Source organism: Ambystoma mexicanum, chromosome 9 (genome assembly GCF_040938575.1).
Source record: "Ambystoma mexicanum isolate Mex_15411 chromosome 9, UKY_AmexF1_1, whole genome shotgun sequence".
Classification (NCBI taxonomy): domain Eukaryota; kingdom Metazoa; phylum Chordata; class Amphibia; order Caudata; family Ambystomatidae; genus Ambystoma; species Ambystoma mexicanum.
The window spans coordinates 292,193,387-292,215,374 of NC_090931.1; the positions used below are offsets into that span (position 1 = coordinate 292,193,387).

At 45.9% G+C, this 21,988-nt stretch overlaps 1 protein-coding gene across 1 annotated transcript in view; it reads left to right on the forward strand.

Annotated features, from left to right (window-relative positions):
• Positions 1–914: 914 nt before the first annotated feature.
• DUSP14 (dual specificity phosphatase 14) overlaps positions 915–21,988 on the forward strand; it is a 223,323-nt gene continuing 202,249 nt past the window's right edge. Inside the window, exon 1 of the mRNA XM_069614670.1 lies at positions 915–1,106. The gene's annotated coding sequence lies outside the window, so the exon portion shown is untranslated. The remainder of the gene's footprint in view (positions 1,107–21,988) is intronic.

Consider the following 21,988-nt stretch of genomic DNA (forward strand, 5'->3'; position numbering starts at 1 on the left):
AGGCCTGCGCCTCCACGTGTAGGCCTGGGGCCTACATGGATAATGAGACACGGACTCAGTCGTTCCTCTTTGGGAGTCTGCAGCCGCTCTGTCTCACGTGCCTGCAGGAGCTCCTTTTATTAGCTTGGGCCATGACACAGTCATGGCCCCTCTTAAAGGGGCAACACACGTGGGAGGAACACATCCCCTTAAAGGGGCAATACACATTGGGAGGGTCACCCGTAACAGGTGTCAGACTCTCAAATGTCTCAGTCTGAACTGCTTGTCAGGGCCGAGGCAGGCCAGGTCCAAGATCCGGGGAGACATATGATGCCGGAAATCAGACCTGGCAAGAGCCGGCCCATTGACCAGCAATGTCCCTCACTGCAGTTTTCCCCCCTATGATTGCAAAGCGCTCTGTTGCTTCCCAAAGGCAGGTCCGTGCTCAAGAAATACCCTAATGATAATAATAATACGTTGTTCCATTAAATATCACACCAATGCAAAATCAGTTCTAAATGCAAAGTATGAACACTCGTTAGTCTATTTCCCTTTCCACCTAGCTCCAACCTCTTAGCTAGAGAAATGTCAGGCAGTGTAGCTCAATCTGGGACTTGTCGTTCCTGCAGTTACAGTGGAAACTACAAAACCACAACTGCCTGAATGTAAAGGATAAAAACTGTACTGGAGATTCTAAAATCCCCTAACGTGGCGCCAGTTGAGAACTAGGATCACTCTGAACTTGTGGCGGACATTGCGTGCCGTCCACCTGGCTGTGTTTGCTGTTTGAATGCAAAACACCAACAATTTAGTATTCGATGCGACAAGCCTCAGAACGGTGCCGGTGGTGTTGATGTGTAGTCCCAGTATGTGTGGGGGGAATCCAGCCCTGGTTTTGCCGCGCGCCGCCCCTCATTGGCCACGCCTCTCCCCGCTCCTCCTGGACGCAGCCAGGCAGGCTGAGCCCGCGGACTGAGCTGTGAGCACCGTCTCTGTGGTAACTGCGTGTCGCCCGAGAAAACACTGGAGGGAGGAGGGTCCAGCTACAGTCGAGGACAAATACCCCTCCCCTACCTTAGCACCTACCACCATCAGTTTAGTTCCACGCCCTTCCTCACACCTTTGAGGTAAGAGAATTAACCATCAGCCCACATTGAAAATGACAAGACACTGCTGAAAAACGGAGACCCAACTCTCCGTTTGACAGCGTTGCCGTGGTAAGAGAATATCTGCGCATTGCTTAAACAGTGTTTGGAGTAAGGCACACCGGTGGGTTAATGTGCCTGCTGCAGAGTTCTGATAGGTCTGAGTTTTCATCCTCAGGCGAATAAAACAGGTGTTGTTGATTTACAGAACATCTTTTAAAGTGTGCAATAGGCAATTTAGTATGTCTTGTGCGCTAGCAATATGTTTGTATATATTTCAAATAATTAATTTAAAGCGATCACGGACCCTGAGTGGGGAACTTAGGTTGGAAGGTGTAACCCAGGAATGCACTCACTTGCTGCAGAGTTCCGTGTATATTTTGTGGCTAACGTGTTTGCATCCTGTCAGGACTGACAGCCTTTCATCCTTCAGAGAGTGGTGAAATGCGCGATCGTATTATATGACCGGTTGTGTGTGAAGGACTCATCTGACTGGCAGTGGCTGAGCGTTTTGTCATTGCGAGTTCACAGAATGAACAGCTAGAATGCGCTGCGGATAACCCTGTCATTCCACTTGGAGTGGCTGAGCAGTAACATAGCTTATTATAATGTATTAATCATATTCTGAAATAGAGAACGGCAGGGCAGGAGTTGGGCATCGCGCAAGGCGAGCTAGTAACAGATAATCGAATTTGTTTAAAAGCTATTGCTTTTCGGTTAGAAACCGTACAAAGGATTTAGGGGGATGGAGGGCGGGGACAGGTCCATAGTTTGTGATATGGGTCTTGTGCATTTTTCAGTCAGGTTGCAAATCACACTTTGCAACCTGGAACTGCTTCTAAGCGTTTGTGGGGAACCGGGCTGCCAGTGTATGTAGGCATAGAAGGGGGTTGCTTGAAGCCACTCGGCCTGCACTCTTCTGCAGGAGAGAGAGAGAGAGATTCTTAAGCCGCCCCAAGCGCGCCTCAGACCTGCTCAGGTGGTGCCTGGCCCGGCTCCTCAGCTGAACCGTACAGGCGTTGCCACCCCTGCCACCAGGGACACGAAGCGGGGCTGATGGGCAGGTTTATATTCACTGCAGATAAAATGACAGAGGGCCTTGTGTTTTAGTTAATGCCAAGGTCGATATGGTTAGGACTTGTGCTGTCCTAAAAAGCGGTCTTACATTCATCCCATAATAAAGTAAGGTGGCCAGAATACTCCCAAGTTACCCGGGACTTCCATCTGCCAACGCTGTGTACTCCGGAGACCCCCGGCCGGCCCATAGAGCCAAGGTTTGCTCCGAAGTACTTTAAGACGAGATAGCTGCACTCTTGAGATGGATGGGGGTGCAGATTTATTACTCCAACACCAATCAATAAGGACAACTCAATGGTTTGGCAAAGGGAGTCCGTTTAATGACAAGTACAAAAAACGGGGAGTCATGGCAATCACCAGTGATGATCGTCCTTTTCTCTTCAACTCCGATGAACTTCATAAAAATCATAGCATTTATACTGAAAACTCGTCATAATTGACGTATAACACTCAAAAGTTAATATGCAATTCTATTGGTTAGGAAAAGGTAACTTTAATGTAGGTACTATATCTGTATATGGTAACGGAGCGAGGGGATTTGGTAAACAATGTCAGGTGGGCGTCTAAGCCCTTCCTTCAAAAATAACTACTGTAGACGTCACTAAAAGTACGACGTTCCATTGGTTCTACTAACTATAGGACCCTAGATTATTTGGTCCATTGTGATTGGGTTGGCACCAACCCCATGCATACATTTCCACTTTGCTTAGCAGCATGTAGAATGGTCAACCAGGTGCAGGGTGCCCTCTAGTTAGCCTGCCTTCCTCCAATTAAGGTTACAATCAATCATCACTTCAGCAACTATGTGTCAATTATTTTACTGTGGTTGGCTTCAAAACTACATCTTCTGTCTGGAAAAGTTCTGATATCTCTTCCTAGGCGGATGCCAAGCATAAGTGTGAGTCCGTGCTTCTCTTCGCTCGGCTGGTCACGTGCTTCCCACACCGTGAATTTGTCTAGTTTCTCTCAGTTTGTGTATTTGATTCTTATTCAGCGTGCCACCTGCGTACGCCTCCTTATCTCGACCTTTCAGAGACAGGATATTCTGTTCTTAAGTTTCAATTATATGTAGCTACTGTTCGTTCCTTCTATTGGTATGACCTTGGCTCTCCTGGCACGAGTTGCATCTGCCGAGTTTCAATTCCGGCGTCTCTTCTCGTTTTGCTAGAATATGAATCTCTGCTCATGCGGCCTTTAGTAACTTGGGTTGATTCTGCTTTTCGTGCAAAGTGGAATCGCACTTATAATACTGTGCTTCGTTTTGAGGTAGATTATTTATAATGGCGCTTACTGCACTATTCTTCTACTTAGCATAGCAAGCTGCATTGTTTTCTTAGCTTTCTTCCGGTACCAAGCATATGTACAGGTGTTAGCTGGTTGAAAATCTTCGTGCTGTTTACAGCTTAAGCTTCTTTGTATTTCAAAATCATTCTCCCCTTCTAGGCTCATAATATCCTTATTCATGGCGTTTTGTCTCTGTGTCATTCTCGGCTCATCATTTCTTCTATTTGTAAGTTAGTCCGGGTCCTTGTGACGTCACCATTCGTCTTCCATTAAGACCGTTTTGGTTTCTTCCGGGACTGTACTTAGGCAATCTTCATTTCGTCTCATTTGCTGGTAAGGTTTCCTTAATGGCTACCTTACTGACCATGGTTTTCTTGGTATCGGTACTTCAATAGCAACCTATTTATTGCTCTCTTAATAGGTACTGGGCAGAGCCCTACTGCGGCTCTCTGCTGATTTATTTGCTCATCATACATCACATATCTTGGTGTGAACGTTCCTGGTACTTCAAAATGGGCGACTGGGGTGCAGGCTTTATTTGGGACCTCCTCTACAGCTGGGCTTTCATCTGTTACATTATGTGCATTTTACTCGTGGGTCACTATGTTGGTAGAGGAAGAAGACAGTGCCACCACAGTAGGCTGGGCGAGCTTTACCAACGCTCCCTCATTTTTGGTGCGCCTACAGGGTTGTAGCTTTGGGACTGGGATAGCCACTGGGCTGCCTTTCAAGAGATGGGAAGGAGAGCTCTCCTTTGCCGTCCGACTGGTACAATACTGTTGAGCAACTATAGGGAAGGTTCCAGTTCGTATACCAGCCAACAATCATTTAACAGTTTTTGGTGGGAAGGGAGGCTGTTCCGGAGGGTTGATCCCTGTGCATGGTGGGCTCGTTCACCATACAATATCTATTTAGGCAGAAAGATGGGAACGACGTTCTGTTGCATGATCACTGGCTTCTGGATGGCAAGTAGGGTTGGAAGATTTTGGATATGTACAGCTGTCTCCATCCTGCGTGCTTATGGATGAGGCACAATGTTTTAAGGTGTTTGTTGGTTGGGAACCACTGCAGTGACATCAGACCTGATGTAATATGGTTGTAGTGATAGGAGGCCGAAGGAGACTTGGGTAGCATGATTTCAAATTTACTTACCAATTTCAGGAGCCCTTGTATAGGCTATGACAGTCATCTAGGCACTATGGTACTACAGCTAGGACTAAAGCAATTCCCGGAGAGTGATGTAAGAGGGTGGGGACCCTTCTTAGGAACTTGAGGACCTGAAATGTCTCTTTGTTTGTAATACAGTTTATCTGCAAGACACAAGTGAGGTTTTTGGGAACTTGAATTCCTAAACTGTGGGTGATTTGAGTAGATTTGGTGGAGGACGACGAGTCCAGCCATTGAAAATGAAGAGCATTATGACCCTATGGTTCAGAGGTCAAACGCTAAGATTTATGACCATTTACAAAGTGTATCTTCATCCAACGTGGAATGTGACAAAGGCAGATTCCTATTTGAGGGTGCACTCCGAACCCTCTTCCAGTTTGAGGTGGAACCAGGGTCCTCCTCATCACAGTTCGTTGAGTTTTGTAATAAGAGATTTAAATGTTTTCCTGTCGGTAGCAATCATTTCAATTTGCTTGTGATTGATTTAAGCAGGCCCCAAAAATGTGTACTTGCATCTAGCCTTTGGTGAGTGATAATTCTCTCTTGGCGAGTAGGAAAGGGTGTGCTGTGTGCATGCAGAGAACTTCCATCCGTGCCAGGGAGCAAGTGACATTTTTTTGTGGCATGGCTAGTAGCTTGCAACTTGAAATTTCTCACGCTTGGTTAAGACGAACTGCCCACATACTTAGAAACTGTTTCCGCGACAGGCCTCTTTAACGGAACGGCGGCTTGTTGGTGAACACCACTGCGCACGTGGTAACTGATGAGGAAGCGGGGGCCGTAGAGGGGATGGGGGTGGGAAAGTCTATGTGTATGCGAGCATGTATTTATTTATGTGTGTGTGTGTGTGTATAAAATAATGTTTTGGCAAGGGGGTCTGGTAGAGAGTCGGGGGGGTGGGGTTCCCCCACTCAATCCGCTACAGGACATGGGGGAAGAGGAGGAGGGGAGCTCCTCGGCATTGCAAGAGACCCAGGTGGAAGGCTCACAAGGGGAATAATGATTCCCTGCAGCACTGAAACCAGCCAGGGGCAACCGGGCTTTGGTGAAAACGGCCTGGGGGGGATCATCATAGAACCGGTTCAGAAAGGGCCGGAGGAAACCCTAATGCACCCAATAAAGAGATTGTATTTATGTAATTTGATTTATACATGGGCGAAGCACAATCACTCCATGGGCACATAAATCACACAGAACCATGAGGAAAGGGAAATGCAGCAAGCATTTACAACAGTTTTGATATCCCATTTCTTTGTATGGCAGTGGTTCTAGGCACAGTTCTTGATCTTGTGTTTTCAGCCGGCTTCCTATCAACCATTTGGGAAAACCTGTTTTCATCGTTCTTTTTTCAGCTACCTTTTGAATTTTGAGTAGTTTTGTTGTGTGCAGAGTTCCATTGCCATCTTCTTTCAGGATCTCAGTGTGCTTGATGACTGGCAGTGAGAAAAGGGCTTCGCTCGGTAATTGGGTGCCTTTTTCCACTACCTTTTCTGGAAGTGGCAGAGTATTTTCATTTGTATTTTGTGTTTATTTATTTAGTAAACATTTTTTATTAGGTGCTTATGACAAACACATTGTGTCTTTTGCACATCAATACAATTTTTAAATGGAAACAGAAAAAAGAGCAACATATAATTTATACAAGTGACACCGTGTATAAAATCATCATTTATAGAAATACATCCACAGAAAACACTGTGAACTTCAATAATAAAATCTAATACCAAGTAAAACAATACCTAAAATCCACTCATAACAGGACAAAGACAAGGGCAAGAGGGAGAAATCTTAACTTCCTCTGACACGGATAAGGCTGTTTGTTTTAGGCGGACCTGTCTTGTTGGGAATATGCAGTATGCAGCCGCAGTTATTACTAGAGAATTGGCCTTATATATCTCGGGCCAAAATTGGTCCAAGTTATAGCTGCGTCTTTCTGCCACATAATGATCGTAGCTTTTCCCATATTCCATGTCAAGAGCTTCACATCCCAACAGGACATGATGTGCCGTCTCTACCTGCTTGGTGCATAATCTGCACCTACATTTTTCCATGGAATGCCCCGTCCCCCCCCAAGCTCCCGAATATTCTGTGACAGGCAATATGTTCAATCGCATGTTTGTAACAAATCTACGTAATTTCATGCTTGTCCATTTCACCAAGTAGGAATGGGGTTCATTGAGAGGGAACTCCTGTATTGTGTATTCCAAATATCATTGTTTTGTGTTGAGTTGGTCTACATTTTCAACCTTGTCATGGAACATTGATTTTGTTCCAAGCTTCGCTTTGAATTACTCCATTTCCCCCTTGGTGGGCAGCTCAATATTCAGCCTGCATATATGGCCCAATGCAGTGGTATTTAATTCTCCATGAACCTAGTTTCTCCTGGTTTTATCTGTTCTATTTGTTAGCCAGTTAGTGTGTTCCAGCAAGGAGTCTTTTAGCGTTTGGCCTCCTTCCCTTTTATACGTGGAGATAATATATAATGAAGTTGTAGTTATTTTCTAGCACATTAATAGAGAAGTTAATCCTAATTCCAAGCGCAAGGCCTCAACCGGCACTGCATGTGGGACTCCTAGTATCGACCGTAGGAGTTTTCCCTCCTGTTGATCTAGCCATTGTATATGCTGTTGCAGCAGGGTTTCTAAAGCATACATTATTGCCGTTATCACGCTTTTCACGTATGCTTCACGCAGTGCTTCCACACTGCCACCACACATTTTTTGAGACGTAGCTTTTGATGGTTTGCCACCTACCCATAATGTTCGACTGGACTGGCTCCCAGTATGTGTGCGTATTGGGTGTTGCAAGTATTGGGCTACCTAAATAAATGCAAGATTCTACCACTTCCAATTTGATTCCACCCAGGAACCAATAGATTTTTTTTGTTTGCCTCCCTAAATCATGGTTTTAGATTTGCTTTGATTAATCTTTAACCTATCAATGTTTGCATGTTTTTCCAAACAATTCAAAGCCCTCTGAAGCCTTATTGGAGTCTGGTCCATGAGGATTGTGTCATCTACATAACACAAATAGGGAACAGGTTCGCCCGCTAACTTAGGTGGAAAATTCAAGCATTCCTTAAAGTATTTGCACATATCGCTCACATACAAATTATAAAAAGTTGGAGTTAGAACACAGCCTTGTTTTAAGCCTAAACTCGTATCAATCTGTTATGTCATAGTCCCCTCCTGAGAAGTTCTCACCACTACATCTGTGTCCATATATAGTTCTCTGATGAAGTACAATAAGAAGGGGTCTACCACCAGGCCTCCAGTGTCACCCAAAGTCGATTTCTAATGACACAATCAAAGGCCCCTGAGTAGTCCACGAACGCCACGTATACTCTGGCTCCTATGGTTTTCATAATCTCTGCTAGGATCAATTTTACCATCCATATTCAATGTACTGTACTACTCGTCAAAAGCCTATTTGGTTCACCACCACGCTTACTCTCTCCTTACATCACCACTCAACTAGAACACAGAGATACTATGACACCATTCGGTATATCTGTTCCCATACCAACATTAGCCGCTCACTCCACATCATTCTAAGTAATCACTGCTGGTTACACACCCCCAGCCAGGCGTTCTCCTCAGGCCTAACGCAGCCACATCCGGTCTGGATAAACCTTGCCAGAACGAACATATACTCCTGACCTCTCAACCATCACACCTACCGCTAGAATGCAGCCATTACACGGATACCGCACGAGCTGCACACATACCCGTTGCTCACACGTACATTTTGACTCTCTCTACTCTCTCTACTGATCTGAACTTCGGTGCCCAAGGGCGTTCAACCTGCCAGCGCCTTCAGACCATACCAATGGTATATAAGGCGCTATATAAATGCAAAATAACAATAACAACAATATTCAGGATTCCCTTGCTCTTGACCCACCTGTTCAGTTCTCTTAACAATAGATTGGAGAATATTGTACTGCTGGCGCCCAACATTGCCAACATCCTGTAGTTCCTTGGGTCATCTCGGTCTCCCTTCTTATGTACCGCTATGAGAGGGAGGATTTCCAACTCTCCGGAATCATCCCACTTTTCTTTATGATTTTGAATGCATTAAAGAAAATGTTTGACCGCATCAGAGGCTCTTTTTTATTATGATGTTGTGCATATTATCGGGGTCTGGTGCTCTAGAGGTTTTGGATCTCGATGTTATCTGTTGGATGTCATCTACATCAAAGTCCAGGCAGCCCGTTCCTCTTCTCACTTTTGTACTATTGTTTTGTTCCAGCTTCTCAAGCTCTTTTTGGTAATTCGCTTTGATGTGTCGGATCCAGTTTTCGTCAGGAATATTAACCAGTTCTCCAGGTTTCGTCAGGAATATTAATCAGTTCTTACGTTTTTTTCTTTGCTATGTGGTTGCGATAAAGTTGCCAGAATGATTTTGAGTCCTTTGCCCCTATTAACCTGTAAATCATTTTCCAGTAATTTGAGTTTTTGTAGAATTTATTTTGTCTGATGTTTGCTTTATATTTAATTCTCAACTTTTTCAGGGCCATGATTTTGTCCTCATACACTAGGAATTTCTCTCTATGTATCAACCTGCACACTCTTCTATGCTCCTATTTTAATTTTTGCACGGTCGCATTGTAGTCCTTGCCATTGATATCTGGCATGTAGTGGGTTCTTTTATCCATTTTAACTGTATCAATGATTTTCTGCACTACCATAGGTAGTAAGTGTGAGTGATCACTATTTTGTGGCAAGCCCCACTCAGTTGCTTCGAGCAGAATTTTATTTGCCAAGGCCATTTTTGTAGCTGTCCGTTGGATTCTGTTTCCCTGTAAATTCCCTGTGGCTAAGGCCGTCAAGGGCTTCTTATTCCCCATCCTCTGGTGTTCTATTGCGACTGAGAGTGTAGCATGGTCACTTAGGTCATGAAATTTGATCTCATATTCAGAGCTCTGTGCCCCAATGTTAGTAGACATGAGGATCCCATCTAGGCATGAGGATTGCCCTCTAGCCCTCCATGTGGTGCAGCTCCAGATATAAAATTCATCGCGAGGCTCTATAAGGTGCACTTCAAAGGAACTAAGTGCCATCGCTTTCCTTTTTCCATTAACATCGTCTGTCTCTCAGCATAGGAACTCGTTACCCTGGATGTCTTGCCACCTCCTCCAGCACAGAGCTCCATTTCTTCCAGAGGAGCACATCTCCTATCTCAGCTCTTTCTCCCCCTTCTTCTTTCTGCTCCATGATTTAAGTATCTTATCTACTTTTTCAAGCAGCTCCGAGGTGATACAATTCTCTGCGTGATCATATAGTGTTATAATCAGTGTCTTGCTGTTTGTTGTGGGAAATCTGCTGATCAAAGCTGCCATGAGATATTCTGAATGGGTGGAACTCATAAGGTGTGATCTCAAACTGCACTCTCGCTCCTATACACAAGCCCCCAAATGGGCGACCTTTTTTTGCCGGTTGAGTCAGGAGAGAAAAGTTACTTATCAATAGCCCTTGGGGCGCCCATGTTTCTTGTAATACAGAGATATCTGCAGCACTCATGACTTTTTGGCCTTCGGGATTCGTCATGAAGGAGTTGAAACCCCTGTTCTTCCAGTATAGGAATTTCAGCCCCTTATCCTCAACTTCCTTCAGTCAATTGAAAATACTCTCTGCCAACCTTCCCTGGCAGTCATTAGTATTCTCTTCCCAACCTCCTTGTCTCTGTGTTCACCTGCATCTGGAGTCCCATTTGTGCAAAACATTCAGAGTAATCAGACAAGGTCTCTACAATGATAGGTGATATAAAAGTTAGAATTGCCCAATTTGAGCTGCTTCCCATTCTTGAAAGTTCCACTTTTTTGATGTCACTCAGCGTGATTGCTCTCAGATCAGGATTCAGGTGCATCAATTGAAGTAAATTAGAGCAACATATGAAAGGGCTGCTATTAGAAGTTACAAATTCTGTAAGGAGCAATGCCTCCCGCGGGTCGTCCTTTTCCCCTAAACTCCTATTCTTGAATACCATATTGTACTTGTGTTCTCACGTTCCTGTTGGGTCGCAGATGGTAAAGTTGCTCCAATAGCGTTTTTACATGTGGCTATGGCATCTTGTATCGGGTCTTCATTTATTTTGTTGTCAGGCAGTCCCCTAGTGGGATGTGTCCCTTTTATAGATGTTGGGGCCGCCAGCAGATCCCCAATTGATTACTTAGCCCTTTCATTCCTCGTATGATCAAATGTCTTTTCTGGCCCTCCTGGTTTATACCATTCGCTTAGTTTTTGTTTATTTTTTCCCTTAATAGGGATCCATTTTCCTTTGCTCTTCTTTCCGGTTTATAGTCATAATACCGAACTTATAAATCTCGAGAAAAAAAAAAATCCGAAAAAAAAATATCGAATTTTTTTTATGACGTTTTTTTTCGAAATGGGGGGTTCCCCCCAAACCCCCTTTTTTATTTTAACCCTTTTTTTTACTTACCTGACCCAAAAAATACATATATATATATATATATATATATATATATATATATATATATAAAAAAAAAAATTCGATATTTTTTTTCGGCCTTTTTTTCGAGATTTTTGTTATTCGAGATTTTTTTTTTCGGCCTTTTGACCGACCACCCTTCTTTCCTTGTGTTAGTATATAGCAATCTGTTTCCTCTATGCACTGTAGATCTTTATTTTCTAAAGCAGTCAATGACTGGCTGTTTGCTCTCATCTTACTCTTTTTGTTTTTCTTCACTCCCTTTTTGGATCCCTTATGATTAGTCCTTCAGAGGTCTCTTTCACTGCCAGTCTAAGGGATTCTGGTCCACTATCACACTAACTTCTGCTTCCATGTAGGGATTATCTTAAAGCGAGCCAGTGGAAAAGGAAGGTGTGCCATAATCGCATAGAGATATATCATGACTTTGCTGGTCATTGCTTTGTGTTAATGGGTCCACTCCCTGGCTAATAGCTAGAATGATATCCACTACTCGTGCCAAAATTAACTTCAGATCTCTTTGTTCTTGCAAAAAGAGATTGCACGTGGCATGCACTGCGTCAAAAGTTTCTGTTAATGCCAACCATTTAGTAATGCTCAAGTGTTGTTCCTCTCTATTGATCACAGTCATATCGCTAGTAAGGTTTGCGAACTCACTTGAGAAGGAATCGTCAGATGAGGATAAAGCTAGTCCTTCAAAGTCAGGGGTTGAGGAGAGATTTGCCCTTGCCGTACTCCCTTGCATACACCCCTCCTGTTGGTGGGTATCAGGTGCCCTTGGTTATAAATGTATACATAGTTTCAGCAATGTTTTATTATTTTCTTTGTCTATGGATGTAGAGGGTGTCAGTGAAATGATGTCATCTCGCTCAACCGTATTTGTAGCTTGAACTGATGTTTGTTTGTTGCTTATGGGCTGAAAATAGCCTGTAATTTCAGAGGCACGTGGATTCTTGACTGAGTTATTGTCCACTTTGTTTGTTGCAGTCAACTTGGGGGCTCTGGATCGTAGAACGCTAGTGCTCCATGTCGACTTATGTTTATGTGTTGAAGCGCTCTGCCCTTCCAGCCTGTATTTTTGCATTGGGGAGGGCTTTCCCACACTTCCCGTAGTCTGTCGGGTCAGGGTTCTCCCTGATTGTAATGTTGTTGTCTAGCCCCTCTTCCTTCCCTCCCTATCAGCATTTGGGGCAGCGGGGGTTAGCTATACATTTTCCTATGGCCCGTATCATGATAATTGTGCACCCACTATTCCGTGCACTTTTTGCAAGTTTATAGTATGGTGGTAGTTTCAGGATTGATTATGACAGTTTAGCGCTGTGATCTTACCAGTTAATTGGACTGCAGTAGCCGCTTTTCCGTTCCGCCCGCCCGAACTGCCCAGGGTGCCACTCTGATCTGCAGCGTCATAGGGATGATGTGCTTTCAGCTCCACCTCCAAAACAGTAGAATTGGAAAACAGACCTCTGCTCACAGCATGACTGCCACTCTGATCCGCGCTGTGGCGTTACAGAGATGTTGTGCTTTCAGCTCCACCTCCAAAACAGTAGATTTGGAAAACAGACCTCTGCCCATAGCGTGACTGCCCAGGCCACCACTCGGATCCCCTCTGCAGTATTACAGGGATGTTGTGTTTACAGCTCCACCTACAAAACAGTAGAATGGGAAAACAGACCTCTGCTCACAGCGTGACTGCCCAGACTGCCAATCTGATCCACTCTGCTCCGCGGCGTTACAGGTATGTTGTGCTTTCAGCTCCACCTCCAAAACAGTGGAATGGAAAAACAGACCTCTGCTTACAGTGTGACTGCACAGCCTGCCACTCTGATCTGCTCTGTGGCGTTACAGGGATGTTGTGCTTACAGCTCCATCTACAAAACAGTAGAATGGGAAAACAGACCTCTGCTCACAGCGTGACTGCCCAGACTGCCACTCTGATCCACTCTGCTCCGCTGCATTATGGGGATAGTTGACTTTCAGCGCCACCTCCAAAACAGTAGAATGGGAAAACAGACCTCTGCTCACAGCGTGATTGCCCAGACCGCCACTCTGATGCACTCTGCTCTGCAGCGTTACGGGTATGTTGTATTTTCAGCTCCACCTCCAAAACAGGGGAATGGAAAAACTGACCTCTGTTTACAGTGTGACTGCCCAGCCTGCCCTTCTGATCCACTCTGTGGCGTTACAGGAATGTTGTGCTTTCAGCGCCACCTCCAAAATGTAGAGTCGGTAAACAGACCTCTGCGCACAGTGTGACTGCCCAGACTGCCACCCTTATCCACAGTGTTACAGGGATGTAGGGCTTTCAGCTCCACCTCCAAAACTGTAGAATGGGAAAAGAGACCTCTGCTCACAGCATGACTGCCCAGACTACCACTCTGATCCGCTCCGCTCTGTGGCATTACGGGGATGTTGTGCTTTCAGCTCCACCTCCAAAACAGTAGAATGAGAAAACAGACCTCTGCTCACAGCATGACTGCCCAGACTGCCACTCTGATCCGCTCTGCAGCGTTATAGGGATGTTGTGCTTTCAGCTCCACCTCCAAAAGAGCAGAATGGGAAAACGGACTTCTGCTCACAGCATGACTGCCCAGACTGCCACTCTGATCCACTCCACTCTGTGGCATTATGGGGGTGTTGTGCTTTCAGCTCCACCTCCAAAACAGTAGAATGGGAAAACAGACGTCTGCTCACAGCGTGACGGCCCAGACAGCGACTCTGTCCGCTCTGCAGTGTCTTTTGGACTAATTCAACTTATTTGATTAGTTAATTTGGAATACTTATGTACAGTCTGCTGCAATAGCCTCTTTGATCGGTGTACTAGTGTTTATACAGATTCTACTTCCTAGAAAAGGGGTAATTGGTGTTTGTAAATTCATGTGATGGGCAATTCTCTTTGTGAGTGCATTGACTCGATATTTCTTGTCTGTACCAGCTGGTGTAGGGTTAGAGCTCAGCTTTGTGGGCCATTTAGAGAAATGCTCATGTTTGGGTTTATCCTGGTGTTTTTCAATTCCTTTTTTCCACATGGTAGACTCATTTGTTGGTTACCATTCGATTTGAACTGCAGCAAGGAACTCAGAGAGAAGGTAGCTTTCAGAAAGGCTGTTATTTCAAACCCCTCACCTAACCCCTACCTAACTCCTCAAACATATCTGATGAAAACCCCTGGCCCAGCCTGAGGAGATTTGTTATGCTTCTACGATTGACTCAACTACGTATATTGGAGGTTGGTGGGGGGGGGGGGTTGAGATTGGGTAAGCCAGAAAGGGGTTGTAGGTTAAGTCCACTGACACAGACATCTCAGAGTCCGCCCAACATGTGTTAACAATTTGTAGTAGGATGGGTAATTTATATATGTAGTAGTTGCGCACTTATGCACATTTGTCAGATGACATAACAGGTACACACTTTTTGGAGGAGATGTTTAATTGCTAACAATAATAAGCTAAATATGTCTTTATCTAAATGATGTTTACAATATATAAGGGGGTAAGGGTCCTTTTTTTTTAATATGGGGGGCCTGTGTCATGAGGGTATATCACAATTTATAGAACAAAGGAACATAGGCTACTCCACCTGTCTGGCACTTGCCGGTAGTGTTTATAGCACACAATTACTGATCATGACATTTGATCTTGTCATCAATTAAAGAGCACCACATTATACATTTGCACATTCAACAAATGTTATTATCTAGTGTAACATAAAAAGGACCTAATGAGGTCATTATACATACATAGTTCATTGTGACCCCATCTTGTATGGGAATTGGTACAAATTATATCATATTAAATATTCATATAATAGCAATTTGCAGTTGTTTTTCTTACTGTGGGGGTTAGTACAGTTTGTGACTTAGAATGTGGTTTCTATAACCAAAACATCTGTCTAGTCGACACTTGTGGTGTTTCTGGCATGAAAGAGGTTGTTATGGTATTCTAATGCCGTCTTCAGGACTGTGGAAGTGGACTGAGTGGTGTCACTGGTGTTTCCCTTGAGTGGGACATCTACGAATAAAAAAATAAAATCAGTACAAGGTGTCTCTTATCAGGGTTCTAAGGCCTGGGGTGTGTGCTATGAAATGTCCTACCTGAGCCATTGGTATCAGTGTCGCAGGTACTGAGAAGATATGAAGAGTTCTTCTCTAAAGGTGCCTTCCGTGCGCCTTTGGTTGCTTGATCCTGTTTGCATTGGGTCTGGTATCCAGATGATTCAGCTGTGAAAATAAGAGGATTCTATCATCCTTGCGTTGTTCAAAACAACTGATGAGCAAAGGTGAATGGCTGCATCTCTTGGCGTGCAGCCATTTTGATAGTCATGCACTGGTGCTGGCAGCCTGTAACTAGTAGGTGCCGGTTCGTGGCGTGCAAACTGCTATTAGTGTTTCAGTATGAGAGCCCCAGCGTACCCATATGGTGAGAGTGGGACTGGATGGCTGATTAATAGCGATCTAGTTTAAAAACCGAGAACGAAAAAGCTGCTCTAATGCAGTGCACGTTCTTACCTGCGGCAGCCTCCTTCGTGGTGTGCTGTGTCCGCGGTAGGTTTGGCTAGCGTGCGAATGCGCATGTCCATTATACGATTGCGTCGTCCTTTGCTATGCGACCATGGACTGTTGTGCGCATGTGCAAGGAGTTAGTACTCCCAAATCGGGATTAGTGTCTTTGCGGACTGCTTCTTAGGCAGATTACCGCTAGAATTGCCTGTGACTGCATTAGTTAATCCGGCGGCCGTGGATAGTGGCAAAAGGCATGTTAGACATGTCTACTGTAAAATCACCGTTTTCTGGGTCAAGGTCTACTCTTACATACCATTGACCACGGTGGGGAATCTATCAGATGATGTCAGTGCGTGTGTGTGCACGCATGGACCTGGTGCTAGTGGCACTTGATGCTGAGGGGGCCCTTGTGTAGCATGGCCCCTTTGTGAATAGCGGTGTGCTATGTGTCTGGGATGATAGGGTAACCTGCTCCTCTATCAGGACGCTGATGCACTAATCGTATGATGGAGGCCAGACCAAACCACACTATGGCATCTCCCACCCGTAGTTGGACATTATCGCTGCGGAAAATGTTCAGTGTGCCACCTCACTCAAGATCAAAAAGAAATAACCCTCAATGGCATCATCTGGAAGTATAAAACATTCTCCAACTGCCTCAGGAAATGGAACATCTATATGATAAAATGTCCATGCAACCTATTATACATAAGGAAAAGCAAGCGGGAAGTGAGGTAAATAATCTGTGAACACAGATCATGCCTCAAGAACAAGATTGAGGACAAACCAATGGTAGCACATTTCGTCTAAGAGAAACACAAACACACAGAACTTAGATGGTGTGTCATCCAAACCGTCAATGCCAAAGCCAGAGGGGGTGATAGGGACTTAGAACTGAGGAAACAGGAGCAAAAATGGATACACCGTTTAAATACGGTGAAAAATGGGTTAAATGTTTGGATAGAGTGGAACCTGTTTTTCTGAACACCTAAAGTGTCAGTAGGCCAGAGATTTTGCACAAATTAAGTCATGTGGTAAAATGTGAGATACCATTCATGTATGAATCCCCATATCTATGAACACCCCTGTCCCTCCATCATACGATTAGTGCATCACTGTCCTGATAGAGGAGCAAGTTACCCTATCATACCAGACGCAAAGCACACCGCTATTCACAAAGGGGCAATGCTACACAAGTGCCACCTCAGCATCGAGTGCCACTAGCACCAGGTCCATGCGTGCAAACACACGCACTGACATCATCTGATAGATTCTCAACTGTGGCCAATAGTATGTAAGAGTAGACCTTGACCCAGAAAACGGTAATTTTACAGTAGACATGTCATACATGCCTTTTGACACTAGCCACGGCTGCCGGATTAACTAATGCAGTCACAGGTGAGCCTAGCGGTAATCTGACTAAGAAGCAGTCTGCAAAGACACTAATCCCAATTTGGGAGTACTAACTCCCTGCACATGCGCACAACGGTCCATGGTCGCATAGCAAAGGACGATGCGATCGTATAATGGACATGCGCATGCGTACGCTAGCCAAACACTACCGCGGATACAGCACACCACAAAGGAGGCTGCCGCAGGTAAGAGCATGCATTGCATTAGAGCGGCTTTTTCGTTCTCGGTTTTTAAACTAGATCGCTATTAATCAGCCATCCAGTCCCACTCTCACCATGTGGGTACGCCGGGGCTCTCATACTGAAACACTAATAGCAGTTTGCATGCCACAAACCGGCACCTACTAGTTAGAGGCTGCCAGCACCAGTGCATGACTATCAAAATGGCTGCACGCCAAGAGATGCAGCAGTTCACCTTTGCTCATCAGTTGTTTTGAACAACGCAAGGGTGATAGAATCCTTTTTATTTTCACAGCTGAACCAGCTGGATACCAGACCCAATGCAACCAGGATCAAGCAACCAAAGGCACACGGAAGGCACCTTTAGAGAAGAACTCTTCATATCTTCTCAGTACCTGCGACACTGATACCAATGGCTCAGGTAGGACATTTTATGGCACACACCCCAGGCACTTAGAACCCTGATAAGAGACACCTTGTACCGATTTTATTTTTTTTATTCGGAGATGTCCCACTCAAGGGAAACGCCAGTGACAACACTTAGTCCACTTCCACAGTCCTGAAGACGGCATTATAATACCATAACAACCTCTTTCATGCCAGAAACACCACAATTGTCGACTAGACAGATGTTATGGTTATAGAAACCACATTCTAAGTCACAAACTGTACTAACCCCCACAGTGAGAAAAACAACTGCAAATTGCTATTATATGAATATTTAATATGATATAATTTGTACCAATTCCCATACAAAATGGGTCACAATGAACTATGTATGTATAATGACCTCATTAGGTCCTTTTTTTGTTACACTAGATAATAACATGTGTTGAATGTGCAAATGTATCATTTGGTGCTCTTTAATTGATGTACAGATCAAATGTCATGATCAGTAATCATGTGCTATAAACACTACCGGCAAGTGCCAGACAGGTGAGGTAGCCTATGTCCCTTTGTTCTATAATTTATTTAAATGATGGCAAAGATTTCAAGAATTTCTACAGGACACAATTATTTGAGGAATTGATATATATAGAAGCTGATTCATGGAATTAATGTGCGCTGAAATTTTCAGCGCAAGCATGCGAAAGCGTGCGAATCGCAGTGCCAGTGCGAAAATCGCAGCGAAACCCACGCACAGTGATTCATGGACGTCCGTGCGCGAGGACATTCCAGGATGTGCGCCAAAATTCTGCGTGGTGCACGCTGGCGCACACGTCTCCAAACAGCGTGCGCTAAGCGCACAACGAAATCGCACATAGCGCGGCACACACAACAAAAGTAGGAGGAACAGGGGGCGTGACACGCGGAATGGGGAACAACTCGTGAAAATGTGGGCGTCATGGGGGAAGTACAGGAGGCAAGTGCGCGGAACGCCCACACGCACGTTCAAAACACGTATTCATGGAATCAAACGGGGCTAACGCGTGCGCCAAAAAAGACGCGCTAATCCGGAAACACGTACGCCAGCAGGAAGCAGGCGTACGTGGACCCGCGCAGCATAAAAGTGTGCGCAAACAACAAACAAGCACAGACGCCAGGATGAATATACCGTTCCTAGCAGCAGTGGTTGTGGGATACCGCAAGAGGAGGAGGAGGAGGAGGATAGTCAGGCCCAGAAATTTTACACCCAGAACCAGCCTTTTTGGGATGCCTGATGACCAGATGTATGGGAGGTACAGGTTTCCACCTCACATAATACTCGACCTGGTCAGTGAGTGGGAGGATGACCTCACATCACCCACCCTGTGCTCCCAAGCACTCAGCCCCCTGCAGAACGTCCTCAATGTACTGCACTTCTTGGCCATTGGATCATTTCAACGGACAGCTGCTATAGTGGGGGGGTGTCACAGGCCACACAGTCACGCTGCCTACACCAGGTCTTGACCATCATGACTGCACGCCCATCAGTCCGCAGGCACATATACCTGCCCAGAACACCTGCAGAAAGGCAGGCTGTCGTCCAGGATTTTTACGGGGTGGCACACTTCCCCAAAGTGCTAGGTGCCATTGACTGCACCCATGTGGCTCTACGTCCCCCCCAGGGCATCAGAGCACTTCTACAGAAACCGCAAGGATTGGCATTCCATCAACGTGCAGGTAGTATGTGATGCCAAGGGAATCGTCACCTCAGTATATGCCAACTATCCAGGGTCCACCCACGACAGTTTTATTTACAGAATGTCAACCCTAAACCGGGACCTAGAAGCTGGGCGGCATGGTTGATACATGGCTGCTCGGTGAGTATAAATGCCACAGCACATGCATGCATGTCAGATACTGAGCAATGTCACAACCCCACTAATGATACCCATCACCACCTCCCCAGGGGCAGTGCCTACCCTCTGAGCACCCACATGATGATGCCAATTCGGAACCCCACCACGCCACCCGAGGTAAGATACAACACAGCCCTCATTGCAACCCGGGCATAGTGGAGTGCTCAAGTCACGCTTTCGCTCCCTTGACCGTTCTGGTGGGCAGCTGTTATACACTCCCCCAGTAATGTGCAGGATCATAGTGGCAGCATGTGTCCTGCACAACGTTGCAACACGCCGGGGCCTGCCCGTGGACATGGTGGTGCCCCCACATCCCCAACCACAAGCACGCCCGCTGCGCATGGGAGGGGAAAGGGCACGGGGTGAGGCAGCCGTACACAGCTGTGGATAATTACTTCACCTAAAATCACACCCCTGTGGAGGGCACACAGCCCTGGCACATGCCAGCTGACAATCAATGATGATGACATAAGGGACAGTCAACTGTCACAACCATACCAGCCTGAGATTGGTCACCTGGAAGTGTTACATTGTGTGCCCTACCTACACAAACACCACTAATGCTGTGTCATCAAAAGACACACTTCTACGCTGCACAAATCATTACCCCCTTGCAAAATACAACATGACAACAGTGCCATGTCACCCAACCCCTCCACAGCACCACCACCCAACACACCATGGCATGTCATGCTATGTGAGAGCAAACACAGCAATCCCCAAAACATCACACAAGTGTCAAAGTACAGTGTCCTCAATGGAAACTGCAGACACACAATATGCTCCCAGTAATGTAGAACTAACAACACACATGACCAAATACTTACCAACAATACAATGCAGCTACACAACCTCAAACATAGCATAAACATGACAGTACTAAGTTAAAGTAGTGGTAGTCTTACAACCTGATCATGCCAGCACATCGGCCACTTCCAACTGTACAGTGCTGCTGCCACGCAAATGTCCAAGTGCACTGCTTACAACATGAACTCCATCTCCAAAGTAGACAACCTTGTGAAGACATGAGGAATTAACCTGCAAATTAGGCGAAAGACATGGATGCACAAGCACATAGCAATACACCATGCAGTGTACAATTCAACAACAATATCCACTAGGAATGTATACACAGTATTGACTACAGACTGCCCACACAGCTCATGGGAGTCCTACGTCAACGTGTAAGTCAATGTCATTTGGGCACACCCTTTGCAAGCCCATGGAAACGGGAAGCAGGAGGGGTGTGTGTCTCACGAACCGAAGCATCTAACCCAAACTCAGGAAAAGCCTGCATGTGCCCAGCCGGAATACAGTGGATGCCCACGGGAGCCACACAAGGCAACACACTGCAAAAAAAAAAAAAAGAAATCAAAAATCAGAAATGGCCATGTGGGAGCCGGGGGGGGGGGCACCCAGGAGGTCAGAGGACAGGGTGCCCACCAACACCCACCTGTGTGGATGTTGGGGGAAAATAAACGCCTCCATGGGCTTATGGCATGCACGGCTATGCCAATGTGGGAGAACTGATGCTGTCGCTATCATCACCCTCTGCTGCTGCCACAGGAGGTGGTGCTGCCACAGGAGGTGGTGGTGCAATGGGAGGCAGCCCACGCAAAGCCCTGGTATGGTCCTCCATGGCAACAAGCATGCGGGTGTGGAAGGTCTCGTTTTGGAGGATTATAGTGCGGAGAACCCCTTGCAGCACCTAACGTGATGCACGGATCTCCTCCCGAGTTGCCTGCATCTCAGCTGAGAGCTAACGTGTGAGCCGCTCCAGCTAGTGTTCTGTCCTCAAGTTAGTGGAAGCGTCAAGGTCAACAAGAGTCTCCCTAAGGTGATGTAGTTCTACCCTCAGGGCTTCCCTGTGGCCCTGGGACTCTATTGATATCGATTGGCGTATAGTCTCCAGTGACGCCTGTCTGTCCCTGTTGGACGCCAACAAGTCCTCCCTGTGTGATTGGCAAATGGAGTCTGTTGCCTGCTGTAGTAGCTCCATCTGCCTGTCAGGGGGGACAATGGAAGTGGCCACCTTCTCCATTGCTTGAGCCATCATCTCAACTGATGCTGCCTGTTGGGTTGCTATACCGTAAATGGATTGTTCCCATGTGGTATTGCCTGGTGGCGTACAGCCACCGCGTCGGCGGGCACCACACTTCTTTTTTGGGCAAGGCGATCTGCGCCTTGCTGTGCTGGCACTGCCTGAGGCTGCAGGACTGCATTCCCCCTCTGATCTGCTGGCCCAGGAACAGGATCAGATGTTGTGGAGTGTGACCCTGCATCCGTAACCGCCAAAGGCGGACTTACCAACACTGACATCCCCATAGAGGGTTCTACCCCTGGTACAGGTGGGTTGGACAGAACAGAATCCCTGCCAAAAACACTTACCTGCGACGGCACATAGGTCTCATCATCCGAATCGGCACCTGAATAGAGGTCTGGGGAGGTGCACCCAGAGGCACCCCTCGATAGAATGTTCTGCAGCAAGATTGGGTTCTCACCCACCAACAC